This window comes from Ochotona princeps, chromosome 2 (assembly GCF_030435755.1).
Source record: "Ochotona princeps isolate mOchPri1 chromosome 2, mOchPri1.hap1, whole genome shotgun sequence".
Classification (NCBI taxonomy): domain Eukaryota; kingdom Metazoa; phylum Chordata; class Mammalia; order Lagomorpha; family Ochotonidae; genus Ochotona; species Ochotona princeps.
This window is the reverse complement of record NC_080833.1, coordinates 6,703,177-6,715,301: the sequence shown is the minus strand read 5'-3', so window position 1 is coordinate 6,715,301 and position 12,125 is coordinate 6,703,177.

Sequence of the window (12,125 nt, the reverse complement as noted above, 5' to 3'; positions counted from 1 at the left end):
ACAGGCGCCTCTCTGGATAATACAGATGAAAGAGTGGCAGCCTACTGGGAAAGAAAGTTCCAGAAGATATTGTGCTCTCCCCTTGGCTTTTCTGTTCTGCCCCACCACCACCTCCCCCTGTCCTTGCTCTCAATCTGCCTGGAGAATTGGCTGGAAACAGCTTTCACCCTGTGGCACTGGGCCCTGTCTCTCCACCCTGTGGCCCCTCTCTCTCAATGATGCCGATCACTGCAGGCAGCAGCTACCCAAGGGTCGCCATGACAACCAGCCAAGCCTTTGGTCTCCATGACAACGAGCTCTCAAAGTTATTTTTATTTATTTATTGGGAATTTCAAAGGATTTTCCACTCCCTTGCCCGGACCTGGCATCTGGGAGATTAGGGTGGCACCATCACTCTCCTCTTAGCCTAGCAAAGAGAAACACTAAGTCCAGGCGTGTTGGAGATGGCAGAAACCCCACAGCGAGGCAGCCGGTGTCACTTCCCACGGAGCGGAGTGGAGCTACCCTTGGTTTCCAGCACAGTTTCAGGGGGTGGGTGGACCGGTCGAGATACATCTTGCTTCCCTCCAAGGAATAACTGGAAGAAGTTACAGAAACAAGTGTACAGACCCCAACAGAATGGAAATAGATGGGTGAGGATCTCCAGGACAGAGGGAAAGCCAGACAATGCCAGGCTTGAGGGGCAGTGTGCGTACACACACAAACACACGCACACTGAGGTACCACAGTGAGAAGGGCTGCAAATCTAACTCAGAACTTCCTGATGGCCACAGCAATGAAGAAAACAAGATTTACAGAGTCCATAAGGACAAAGGGGTGGGGAGATGATGATTCTGGGGACACCCGCCTATGAGGAAAACAATGAGGATGCATTTCCCGTGGAGAAATCTTTCCACTCAGACCTGACCCCGCACCTCCAGGTGGTTTTGTTTGCTGGCTCTGCCTGGTTAGCTTTCTCAACCCTCAGCCCACGCCGTGGAGTAGTGTGCAGTTTATCTCCAGAAACCCTGGAGGACCCACCTGGCTGAACAGCGACCTGAAAGGCCCCTCTGACACTGCAATGTGTCTCCACCTAAAACCATGAAATGTGTCCCAAAATAGCTTGGTCAGAAGTAATTTCACAGAACAGGACCCATCTGGGTCACTTGCTCCCTGCCAGCCTAGGCCAGGGCTCCGTGAACCCGTGCGGTCAGACCAACCGGTGTTTGAGCCCTTTCAAGCCAGCTAAAATCTTGGCCACACCTTCAAATGGGTGGCACAAGAATTGCCCAGCCATTTCCTAACTGGTTGAGAGACAACCAGTGGGAAATGCCTTCCCCACAGGTTCCCGCCCAGACAAGGAGGGGTCAGGGAACACTTCAGATCCCAAAATCCTTCCTCAAATGTTTGGCGTCTCTCCCTCTCTCCTTGCAAGAGGCACCCCGCCTCCCAGCCCGCTCCCAGAAGCTGCTCTCCGCTTCCTTCTTTTCACATTCACCTGGTCACTCCACAAATAAAACTTCTATCTGCAAACAATCCCCAGCTTTTCTTATTTCTATACTAAGCTGAGGAAAGAACGTGCAATGAGTCACCGTCCTCATTCTCCCCACCCCAAAGCCCTCTGGCCTGGAGGTAGCCCCCTCCTAACCCACTTTGGGTTTTCCAGGACAACTGCCTTGTTTTCAGGCCCTGAGAACTGCGTGTACCCTGGAGAAACAGCTCGGTAGAGTCAGGTGGGAAAAACACGTGTCAATGAATTCATTGCTAACCCCGTGCTTCACTTTCTGCCGGCTTCTGCAGGGGCAGCCTCCCCAGCCACTCCCCCAGCTGAGGCCCACAGCAATGAACTTCCCCCAACCTTTTCTTCCCGGGATCTCCGAGCTGCAAGGGGGCAGGTGCATGCCTCCCCTACCTGCCCCCGCACTAGGCCCTGAGCTCAGCGAGAAAAGACTGCTTCCTTTGCCCACTGCTTCCAGCCACACATGGCGTCCCTCTCTCGGATGGTGAGCGCCTGGATGCCGCCATTTCCCAACCTATCTGAAGGTGGGAGTGGCCCTGTGACTTGCTTTGGCCCATGAAGCAGAAATGACATGTCACCCAACATAATGGCTCAGTGGCTAAATTCTCACCTTGCTGGCGCCAGTTTGTTTGTGGCCTAGAAAGCAGCAGAGGCTGACCCAAAGTCTTGGGACCCTGTACCCACAGGGAGCTGGAAGAAACTCCTTGCTCCTGGCTCTCCTAGCTTCAGATCGGCTAAACTCTGACTGCTGTAGCCACTTGAGGAGTGAACCAGCGGATGGAAGACATTTCTGTATCTCCTTCTCTCTGTAAATTTGCCTTTCCAATGAAAACAAATACATCTTAAAAAAAAAAAAAGAAGTGTGTCATTTCTTTTTTTTTTTAAAAAAAGCATTCATGTGAAAGAAAGAGTGACAAAAGGAAGAGAAAGAGACAGAGATCTTCCACCTGCTGGTTCACTCAACACATGCCTGCAACAGCTGAGGCTGGAGCTTGGCACTGGTGACGACCATCTGGGTCTCCCACACGGGTGGCGGGTGGCCCAGCGCTTGAGCCATCACCTGCTGGCCCCTGAGCATGACAGCAGGAAGCTGAACTGGAAGAACAGCAGCTAAGGCTTCAACTAGGCATTCCACGATGGGATGTGGGCTCCTCCAGTGGCGGCTTGACGTGCTGGGCTGCCAATGTGTGGTTTCAGAAGGGACACATTAGGAGCAGGTACGTGTGATGGCAACGGCCTGCAGTGTGGCTGCTGTCCCGATTGAGGATGACATTGTTCTGTGATGGTGACACCTGCAGGAAGAACATTCCGTGGATGCTTAGACGGCTGAGCTTAGGGCACGTTGCTATCACTTTGTAGTCCCTCACGTCCTGATAGACACATTCACACATACACCCTTATCTACTTGCAACAGTGCGAAGCCCTGATGGACCCATTGCAAGTTGAAATTACATTGAAGTCAAAAACGTGTTTAGTGGGGCCAGCACTGTGGCATATTGGGTTAAGCTGCTATCTGCACTGCCAGCATCCCATATGGGCACAGATTCATGTCCTAGCTGCTAATGTGCATGGGAACGTATCAGAGGATGGCCTGAACGCTTTGGGCTCCTGCATCCAAGTGGGAGACCCTGATGATGCTACTGACTCATGGTTTTGGGCTGTTGCAGCGCAGGCTATTGTGGCTATTTGGGAAGTGAACCAGTGGATGAAAGATCATTCTCTCTCTCTCTCTTCTCTCTCTGCCTCTCCCTCCCTGTAATACTACCTTTCGAATAAAAATAAGTGTTTTTAAAAAAAGAAGTTGCATCTGATACACTTGACCTCTCCCATATGACAAGTTAGCCTGGCAACCTCAAATCTGCTCCGAACGCTTGCATTAGCCTCACAGAAAGCCTGCTTTGTAACCGCGTGTGGTGTGATACCTGGGATCTGCTGGATTCTGTCCTGAACACAAGAGAACAACTGCATGGATGGCTTTTGCATCATCACAGAGTCGAAACTCTCAAGTTGAGCTACTGTGAGCCGGGCATTTCCTTCACAGGATGTTTCCAGAAGAAAATGAAGAAGGGAGAGATGAAACAGGCAGAGGAGGGGTCTCCTGACATGCCCTTGGATCTGTGGGAAGGGCAGAGACTCCAGGACCCGGCAGCAGCCTCCTGCAGCAGGCTGGGTAAGTGAGTTCCTGTAGTCCCTCACTCACACACTGGGGTCTTCTTGTAGTTCCCTCACTCACACACTGGGGTCGCTCACAAAGCGGGGGTTAGTGGGTTGCTGGGAGTCCCTCCCAAGCCTTAGAGAGGACAACCCAGGGCCAGGAGGCTGGGAGTCATTTCCCCCTCCAGCTGAAGGCTTTTTCCAACCAGATGAATAATTCATTGTAAATAACTTCAAGACAAGTGGAGTCTGCCTTGCCACCTGATTATATGTGTTATTGAAGGCACCTGCTGTTATTTTTCCTCTGGCTCATTGCTTGCAGGGTGGGCCCTGATGCTGAGCAGGATGTGCCGGGTGCCTGGCCTGGGACCAGGAGCCCTCCCAGGTAGTATGCTCCTGGAGGCAGGGGAGGAGGGCCAGGGACTTTAGCCAGGTAGGGAAGAGGACAGGAGGGAGAGAGATGTAGGTGTATGGTCTGACCCTGGGACCCGAGAGCCTGCACTCTGAACAATGAGGGACAGGCTTGTGTCTGAGTGATTTCGGCCTCCTGGGCTACAGAAACACACAGCAAGGGCCGGCTGTTCTCAGGAACCCCAGCCAGGCTCCCCAGTGACTACGAAGCCATCAGCGCCTCACCCACCTTCGGATGGACCAGCTCTTTACATGGGAGCAGTTGCAAGGGCTTCACGCCCCAAGGGTCTTTTCCTCCTGTGAAGCCCTCCAGGAGTGAAGGCCAGTGCCCAGGGTGCAGGTGGACAAGCCGGAGTCAGGGGGAGGTGAAGAGGAGGTGGGGAGTTGGGGGAAGAGGAGTGGCACCAAGCACAGCACCGCCCAAGGCCAGGCCACAGCTTTCTCCCAGTCCCACGCCCAGAGTAGATGGCAGCCACCAAGGAACACCCGGGGACAACTCTGGCCTGGGGAGTACCACATCCCAGCCCCTTGCCCCCAGCTCTGTCCTCATGACCTACCCGTGTCCATGACGCACACACCTCTCTACATGTCCCCTAGTGTTACTCTGCACAGACCCTCATTTGAGTGGGAAACTCCAAGGGAAAGATCTGAACCATGAAGCTGTCTGAAAATGCCCCCATAACAGCCTCATCTGCAGGGCACCCAAACACCTGTGGCAGCTGAACAGAGCAAGTGTGGGTGCACATGACCACGGAGACAGAATTCTACTGAGTGAAGGGAATCAGCCAGCTCCCAAAGGCTGCTGCGGCCACTGCATGCCCAGTTTATACTCATGAATACAACATGGGGCTGTTTGTAATGCAGAATTGAGCTGCCGCCTGTAATGCCAGCAACCTGTAAGGGCACAGGTTCAAGTCCCAGCTGCTCCACTTCTGATCCAGCTTCCTGCTAATGCACCTGAGAAAGCAGTGGAAGATGGCCCAAGTGCCTGGGCCCTTGCTACCCGTGTGGGAAACTTGGATAGAGTCCCAAGCTCCTGGCTTTGACCTGACCGAGCCCCAGCCCTTTGTGGCCATCTAGGGCACAAAACAATGGATGGGAATCTTGCGCTCGCTCTCTCTCTCTCTGTCTCTCTCTCTCTCTCTCTCTCTCTCACTCTGCATTTCAAACAAATAAAATGAATCTTTAAAAAAAAATAAATAAAATGATGGCATGGGTGGAGATGGAGAACACAGTTATGGTTTCAGGCATGGGGCCAGGGTGGGATGAGGGTCAGGTGGATGGGCCACAGAAGACAAGGGAACCTGGCACTGACAGAGCTGTTCCATCTGCAGAGGTGCCAATGCACTCACATGATGAGGATGCAAAGTTACAAATGAGCCCACGGAAAACTGCTGAAGTGGGCAGGAGATCGAGGGACTTCATCGTATCCATCTCCTGGCACACTGTCGTCCTGCACTTGGCAGGGTGCTGACATGGGTGACATTGAGGGCAAAGTGCACAGTGCCCGTCCCGCTTCTTATACTTGCAGACAAATCCATGATTCACTCAAGATCAAAATATTCATCTAAACTTTGTGTATGTGAGAAGCTGCCTAGTGACTGTTCAGCCAGGGACGACACCATCCACCACTTCAGATATTTTTTTGTTTTGTTTTGCTCAACTTGAACTTGGCATGAATAAATCACAGCCCAGATCAATGCAGTTCACACACTTCCATCTTCCAAGGGCCCTGGCAATACTGCGCCGTACTCTGTCACACAGCTGCCCGCACCTGCCCAGCACGTCCCTCCCCCGCAAGATGAAGCTCTGGGAGAGAGGGCACTGACTCAGCCCTGCCACTCTGGGCCTGTTAGTGACCTCATCCAGCATGCCCACAGGCAGAGGCACGCACCTGCCTTACAGGTGCTGCTGGGGCTGGCACAAGCAGGGGTGGCAGGCAGAACCCCAGGAAGGAGCAGTTGCTCAGGGGTGGCAGTGTCCCCGTGCTTGGTGAGAGGTGAGCAGCTAGGCACAGGCTTCACCTCCAACCCAAGGCCCTCTCCAGCTCACCTGCCATGCCCGGGCCCTGCTCCAGCAGCCCCTCTAGGCAGTCGGCAGCAGCCTGGGTAGTGCAGGATTCAGGTGGACAAGGCTGGTCCCTGGGGGTGGACGGGGGCTTCACGTGTCTGTGCAGCACAGGGAGGTGTCTTGGAAACTCCCCCTGCACCAGCAGCAAAATCAAAGTCGCACAACCCAAGGCCTGTGGCTGTCTGCACTAGAGGTGCCCTGCTGAGTTCACAGTGTAGACAGCCCAGATGTGCAGCCCTGTGCGTGCCAACCCCTCCGTGAGTGGGCAAGTGGGCACGCACACGAATGTTCAAGCGCAGTCACACACACTTGCATGCTTACACACACTCAAGCTCTCACACACTCATGCTCACACTCACACAACACACATTCACACATACTCACATGCCACACACATCTGCCTTGGATTCTCAAGTAAAAAGAATACTTAAAAAAAAAAAAGATTTAGTTTTTTGCACGTTGCGGCAACACAGCACCCAGGCTTGCAGAGAGCCTAAGAGATGACGTCAGCAGCAACATGTAAGGACCTGGGGCTCCCATTCAGGCAGGCAGAGCCAGCATGGAGATTTCCCCATGTTCTCAGTCCGGGCAATGTCAGGGAGGGGAGGGGAGGCCCCTAGGTTAGCTTTTTGGCTTGGTGTGTTGGTGGATCAGACTTGAGGAACTTTAAATGGGCCTGGAACTTGGGAGTGCACTGGGGTATGGTTCCAGGCCAGCACACGTGCCAGAAGCTTGGGACCCTAGTGGACAGACAGAGCTCCAGGCCAGCACACCACCCCTTCACCAGAAGACTGGGCTGCAGAAGGCTGGGCTGGGAACTCATGCGCTCCCAGGAGCAGAGAGTGTGAAATGGTCAGAAAGCGGAAATGGGGTGTACAGGAGGGAGGACCGCTGAGGGAGTTGCAAAGAATGACTTCTGAGGGATTTCCATCGGCAAGGCTACTCTACTTGCAGGTAAGCAAGAGAGAAGACACTGAGCAGTTTGGACGGAGGGAAGCTGGAGGGAAGCTTATGGGTCAGACAGATTCACCAGCCCACGTGGAAGGCCTGAGCTGGGCTAGTTAGATGGATCACCGCCAACTGCCACTCACCAGTGCACACTAAGGCTAGAGCTGGGGGCCTGCCTGGCAGGGCTGGATCACAGTATCTGCCAGTGAGGGTTGGAACAGGGGATGGGTAATGTTAGGTTGTGCTATAACACTAACTAACATGAGAGAGAACTGGGTTTGGGGGCAGATTCTGTGGGGGTATGTGGGCCCACCCCTGTAGACTTGCAATATCTGCTAGTTTACTGAACAGCTGGGAGTAATGATGGGCTGAGCTAGACATAACCATAGAATCCTTTGACATTCATGGGTACTGGGGTTGGGAACAAGCCTGGCTGTTCCAGGCTACAGCATCTGCAGGCGCACCCAAGAATAGGGTGTGGGGCAGGTCAGACTGTAACATCCAACAGCTCATACAAAAGCTGATACAGAGGGGAAGACTATGCCAGGTTAAGGGCCTAGCACCCGCTGGCACATGTGAGATCTGGGTCTGGGAGTGGGCCTGGTGGGGGAACTTGGGAAGCTCCCCTGGTGGGGCGGAGCTCCCACTGATGAGCATGTGATTCAGGCCTGGGTGTTGGTCAGGCCAGGCAAGGCAAGTGTGTTTGGTTCTAGAGGGGGATGGACTGGCCAGGACTCAGCCAAACCAGGGCCCACTGGCATATGTAGGAGCCAGGCTGGAGTGCAGGTCATGCCAGACTTGGCTAGCACACCTACTGGTTTGCATAAGCCAGGAATGGGAACAGACTGGGTAGGGCTAGGCTGCAGCACCTGCCAGGAAGAGCTGGAATTGGTTGGGTTGAGCTAGGCTTCAACAGCCATTGACATATATGAGAGCTGAATGGGATGTGGGACAGATTGGGCTTGTCTGCAGCACACACTGGCAAGCATAGGAACCAGGACTGGGAGCAGGCCTGGTGGGGGTTATTGGGTGTCATTTCAACTAGGCTGCAGCTCCTGCTGGTGTGAGTAAGGGTCGAGTGTGTGGTGGGCAGGGTTGAGCTGGGCCATGGCATCCAGTGGTTAACATAAGAGACAGGGCTGGAAATAAAACTGACCCAGCAATTGCAACTACCAGTGTGTGCGTAGGCTGATGTGGATGAAGAACTGAGCCAGACCCTGTACTGGCAAGCACACACACGAGTCAGGTCTGGGATCACCTCGAACAAGGTTTTTTTGGGGATCTCCCCAACTGAATCACTGGACTCAGAACTCCAGCCATGGGGAGAGTGGCAGGATCTGTGGTCAGAAACAGGAAGGAAAAAATTTTGAAACAATGGTCTCATCCACTTTCCCCTAATCCTCAACCCTTTCTATCCTAACCAACTGTGTCAACATCATCAAAAATAAAGGTTAGACTTTGTTGTGGTGGTTATTTGAAAAGTAAGGAGATCATGAGATTGAGAAGTCTGTTCCACACAGATTCACTCCCCGAACAACAACAGGGTTGGGCCAGGCCTAAGTCGGGAACCAGGAACTGTATCTGGGCTTCCCTGGGGAGGGCAGGTCCAGGTACTTGGTAGCAGGAAGAAGATTGGACACGCAGAGTAGCAGGACTCAAAAACCAGCACCTCGAGACATGAGGCTGGCCCTGCAGACAGCCGCTTAACTGACTGCATCACCATACCAGCCCCAGGTGGGGACATTTTGAATGGCAAGACCACTCCCACGCAAAAGCCCATGTTGCCTTACGGAGCCTGGGTCCTCACCTGGGCTGGGCGCGAGCGAGGCAGCGGATGTGGCTGGGACACAGGCACTTCCATTATTTATGAAGTGTTCCTTATTTCACGTATGAATAATCGATGACTGCAAAGTGTGGCAGGCGCTGCTGTGGAATATTCATGAGCCACATTTGTGGGGATTTCGGCTGCCGCCTGGGCTCCAGATGTACATGCACACACACACACACACACATACACGCCCCCAAATAAAACTCATTGTAATAGAGATTTCATCTGTCAGGTCTCCAAGAGAGAGGCAGCGTCTATGTTCTTGGCAGGGGGCTCGGGGGCCCGGGAGTGCCTGCGGACCAGCCCCAGCCAGCAAGGATAAGCAGGTGGTAGGCCTGGATCTTGGTAGGGGTGGCCATCGGGTACTCCAGGCACAGACCTACCGGTTTTCCCTCCCTGTGCCTCCCGGACCCCCGCCTGACTTTCTCCCAAAAAGACACAACCTCAGAGTCCTGCGCGTTGGGAAAAGTCGTGTTCCTCAGTTTCCTCTCTCCCCAATCAAGAGAACAATGGGGCGTGGCCTCCTGCCCTCCCGGGCACGCGCAGGCCCTGCCCCTCCCCAGCCTCTGGGCTCTCCATGCCTGCCCTGCCACATACTCTGTCTTGCCCTCTCCCTCCTTCACATTCGGCCGCACCCTTCCCTGCTGGTGCCCAGTTCCTTCCTTCCACCTTGCCCCTCGGGTCTTCAGTGAGGTGCCACTTCTCACACCCGCCTGTGCCAGCCCTGACCACAGGATTGTCCAAGATGCCCAGCTTGGCTTTCAAGCCCTGTGAGGGGTTGGAGTCTGAGCTCAGTTGCATGCTCACTGTGTGTCCTTGGGTGAGTTGCTCACCCTCTCTGAGCTTCCATACAGTTAGAACCACAAAAGCAAAACTGAAGTTATGCATCCAGGGTGCCAGGGCCCAGGCCTGCTCAGTCAGTCGACAGCCTTGCTCTTCCTGCACGATTCCAGTAGTTCCCCAAAGCCCTGGAAGCCACAAGGCTGGCAGCAAAGCCGCCACAGACTGGCCTCAGGAGCGCTCATGCCTTTACCCCACTTGTTGAATCTGTTTTCACCAAGAAAATCCCAGTGTGGTGGCAGGATCATGTGTCCTTACAGGGAACATGGCGCTGAAGATATATTCAATGACAAAGGTTTCTATGACCCCTGACTTAGGAGGGCAATGCCCTGCCCCTCACCCACTCCCAGGCTCCAGTCCAGGCCCCTGGGTCCGCCCTCACTGCTGGTGGAGACACTGGAGTGGACTTGTCCGCTGCAGCCCACCCCACTCCCCCAGGTTCGGCCCAGGGAGTGAATTCTGCTTTCGCTATCGCAGCCTGGAGAAGGTAGCGCCTGGGATGCAGAGCCCTTCCTCCAGAAAGCCAGCAGGATGTGCTCAGGCTCTCCCCGCCCCTTGCCCTGCAGAAGAGCCTCTGCAAGAAGCCCCCGCCCTCAAGGAGATTGGGCTTGAGTGTTGATTGATTGTGCTGGCTCCTGGGGGGCACAGGTGGTGAGGGAAGGGACCCTACCCAGACCCAGACACACACAATGCAGGCCTCTGTGCAGCAGGCTGACACCCCCTGCCTGATCCTTATGCCAAACTAGAGGTGGGTGCTGATGAGTGAACTCCCCACCGTCCTGCCTGCCCGAGGCCGAGCCTGGAGCGTGAGGCCCTGTGGCTCACAGGCCAGGTAGGAGCGGCCAAGCTCAGCACTTGCCAGGAGCCCGACTGCGGCTGACAGTGAGGTGGCTAATGCCGCCCTTCTTTCTCATGGAAATGGGAATTACATCTCCTAGCTGAGGGGACCGCAGGGACTTCAATGCGGACTTCTCTGTCTCTACTCCATCACTCTGCCTTCCTGTAGTTTGACAGTGCCCAGATTGGCATCGTGTGGATTCACAGCCCTGACAGGTGTGTGCCTGCAGCATCTCTGTACCCCAAGACCACCAGGGACCCCAGAAACAGGGTCTGACAGGAAAGGATGCTAGGGGTCGGGGAGCCTGGTTTAGAGTCCTGGGTGTGGCCGAAGGCTGTGCCATGTTTCCCACACCCGCCCATTTAGCTGTCAGCTCTCCACCCCAGCTTCCCCTCTGGGCCTAGCATTAGGAGAGGCTGCTTTCCCGGCTCCATCTCTGATCCTCCATGCAGCCGAGCCCAGGGCAAGAGCCACCTTCATCACCAGCTCACTGCAAGGCCGGTCCCCTGGTCTGCCTCCTCCAGCCACAAGCCTGATCTATGCCTGATGCTGGAGCGAATCTTAGCAGGGATTCCAGAGGGCCCAGCTGCTCTGGGCAGCTGCAGAGAGGGCAGGAGACCATACCACCCTCCAAGATGGTATCAGTTCTGTGTCATGTACCAGCTTGTGCAGCAGGTGGAAGGGTGGAGGAGAAAGCCATGGGTTCAAGGACGGAGTTGCCACTGCAGAGATTAGCTCTGCCCCCACCTGCTCTGGAAAAGGGCCCCCTAGGAAGTGCACTCCTGTAGAGGACGTGGCTGATAACTCCGTTTGCAGACCGATCTGAGGGGGGTTTTCCAGAGCCCTAAGGTTAACTCTGAGCTCAGCATGGATGCGACAGTGATCGATTAGAGATGTCTGCTGGCTGCAGCCTCAGAGAAGGCGACCATGCGGCCACTTCGCAGGCATTCTCTGTCCTCTGGGTGATGGCCTTTTGGGGAAAACACTGTGATTGTGTCACTCTGGGGTTGAAGGGTGTCTCTGTGTGTGGTTTCTTTTTCGAAAGGCAGAGCTATAGAGGGGGGGAGAGCTCTTCCGTCCATAGGTCTACTCCTTACTGCAGCAGACAGGGCTGGGCAGGGCTGTAACCAGAAGGCAGCGGCTTCCTCCAGGTCTCCCACACCCTCCCATGCTCCACTGCTCTCCCAGACACACCAGTAGGGAGCTGGATCAGAAGTGGCACAGCCGGGATTTGAAGCAGTGCCGATATGGCATACTGATGTTGCAGGCAGAGGCTTCACCCGCTATGCCACCATGCCAGCCTATGGAGAGAGAGTTTCATAGCTGCTTGTAAGGCAAGGGTCAGCTCAGCCCCTTCGCTTTGCACCATCTGACTTGTTTGCTCCCGGCAGGCACAGACCTCACCCACCCTGTGGCCACATTTCCAAAACAAACATGCAGCCGCCAGGTTGGGTCAAGGCTGCGTGCCCTGAATCCCTCTCTGTATCACGTCTCAGAATGAAACAGTGGTAGCTGCGTGGCATGGCGCAGACATGGGG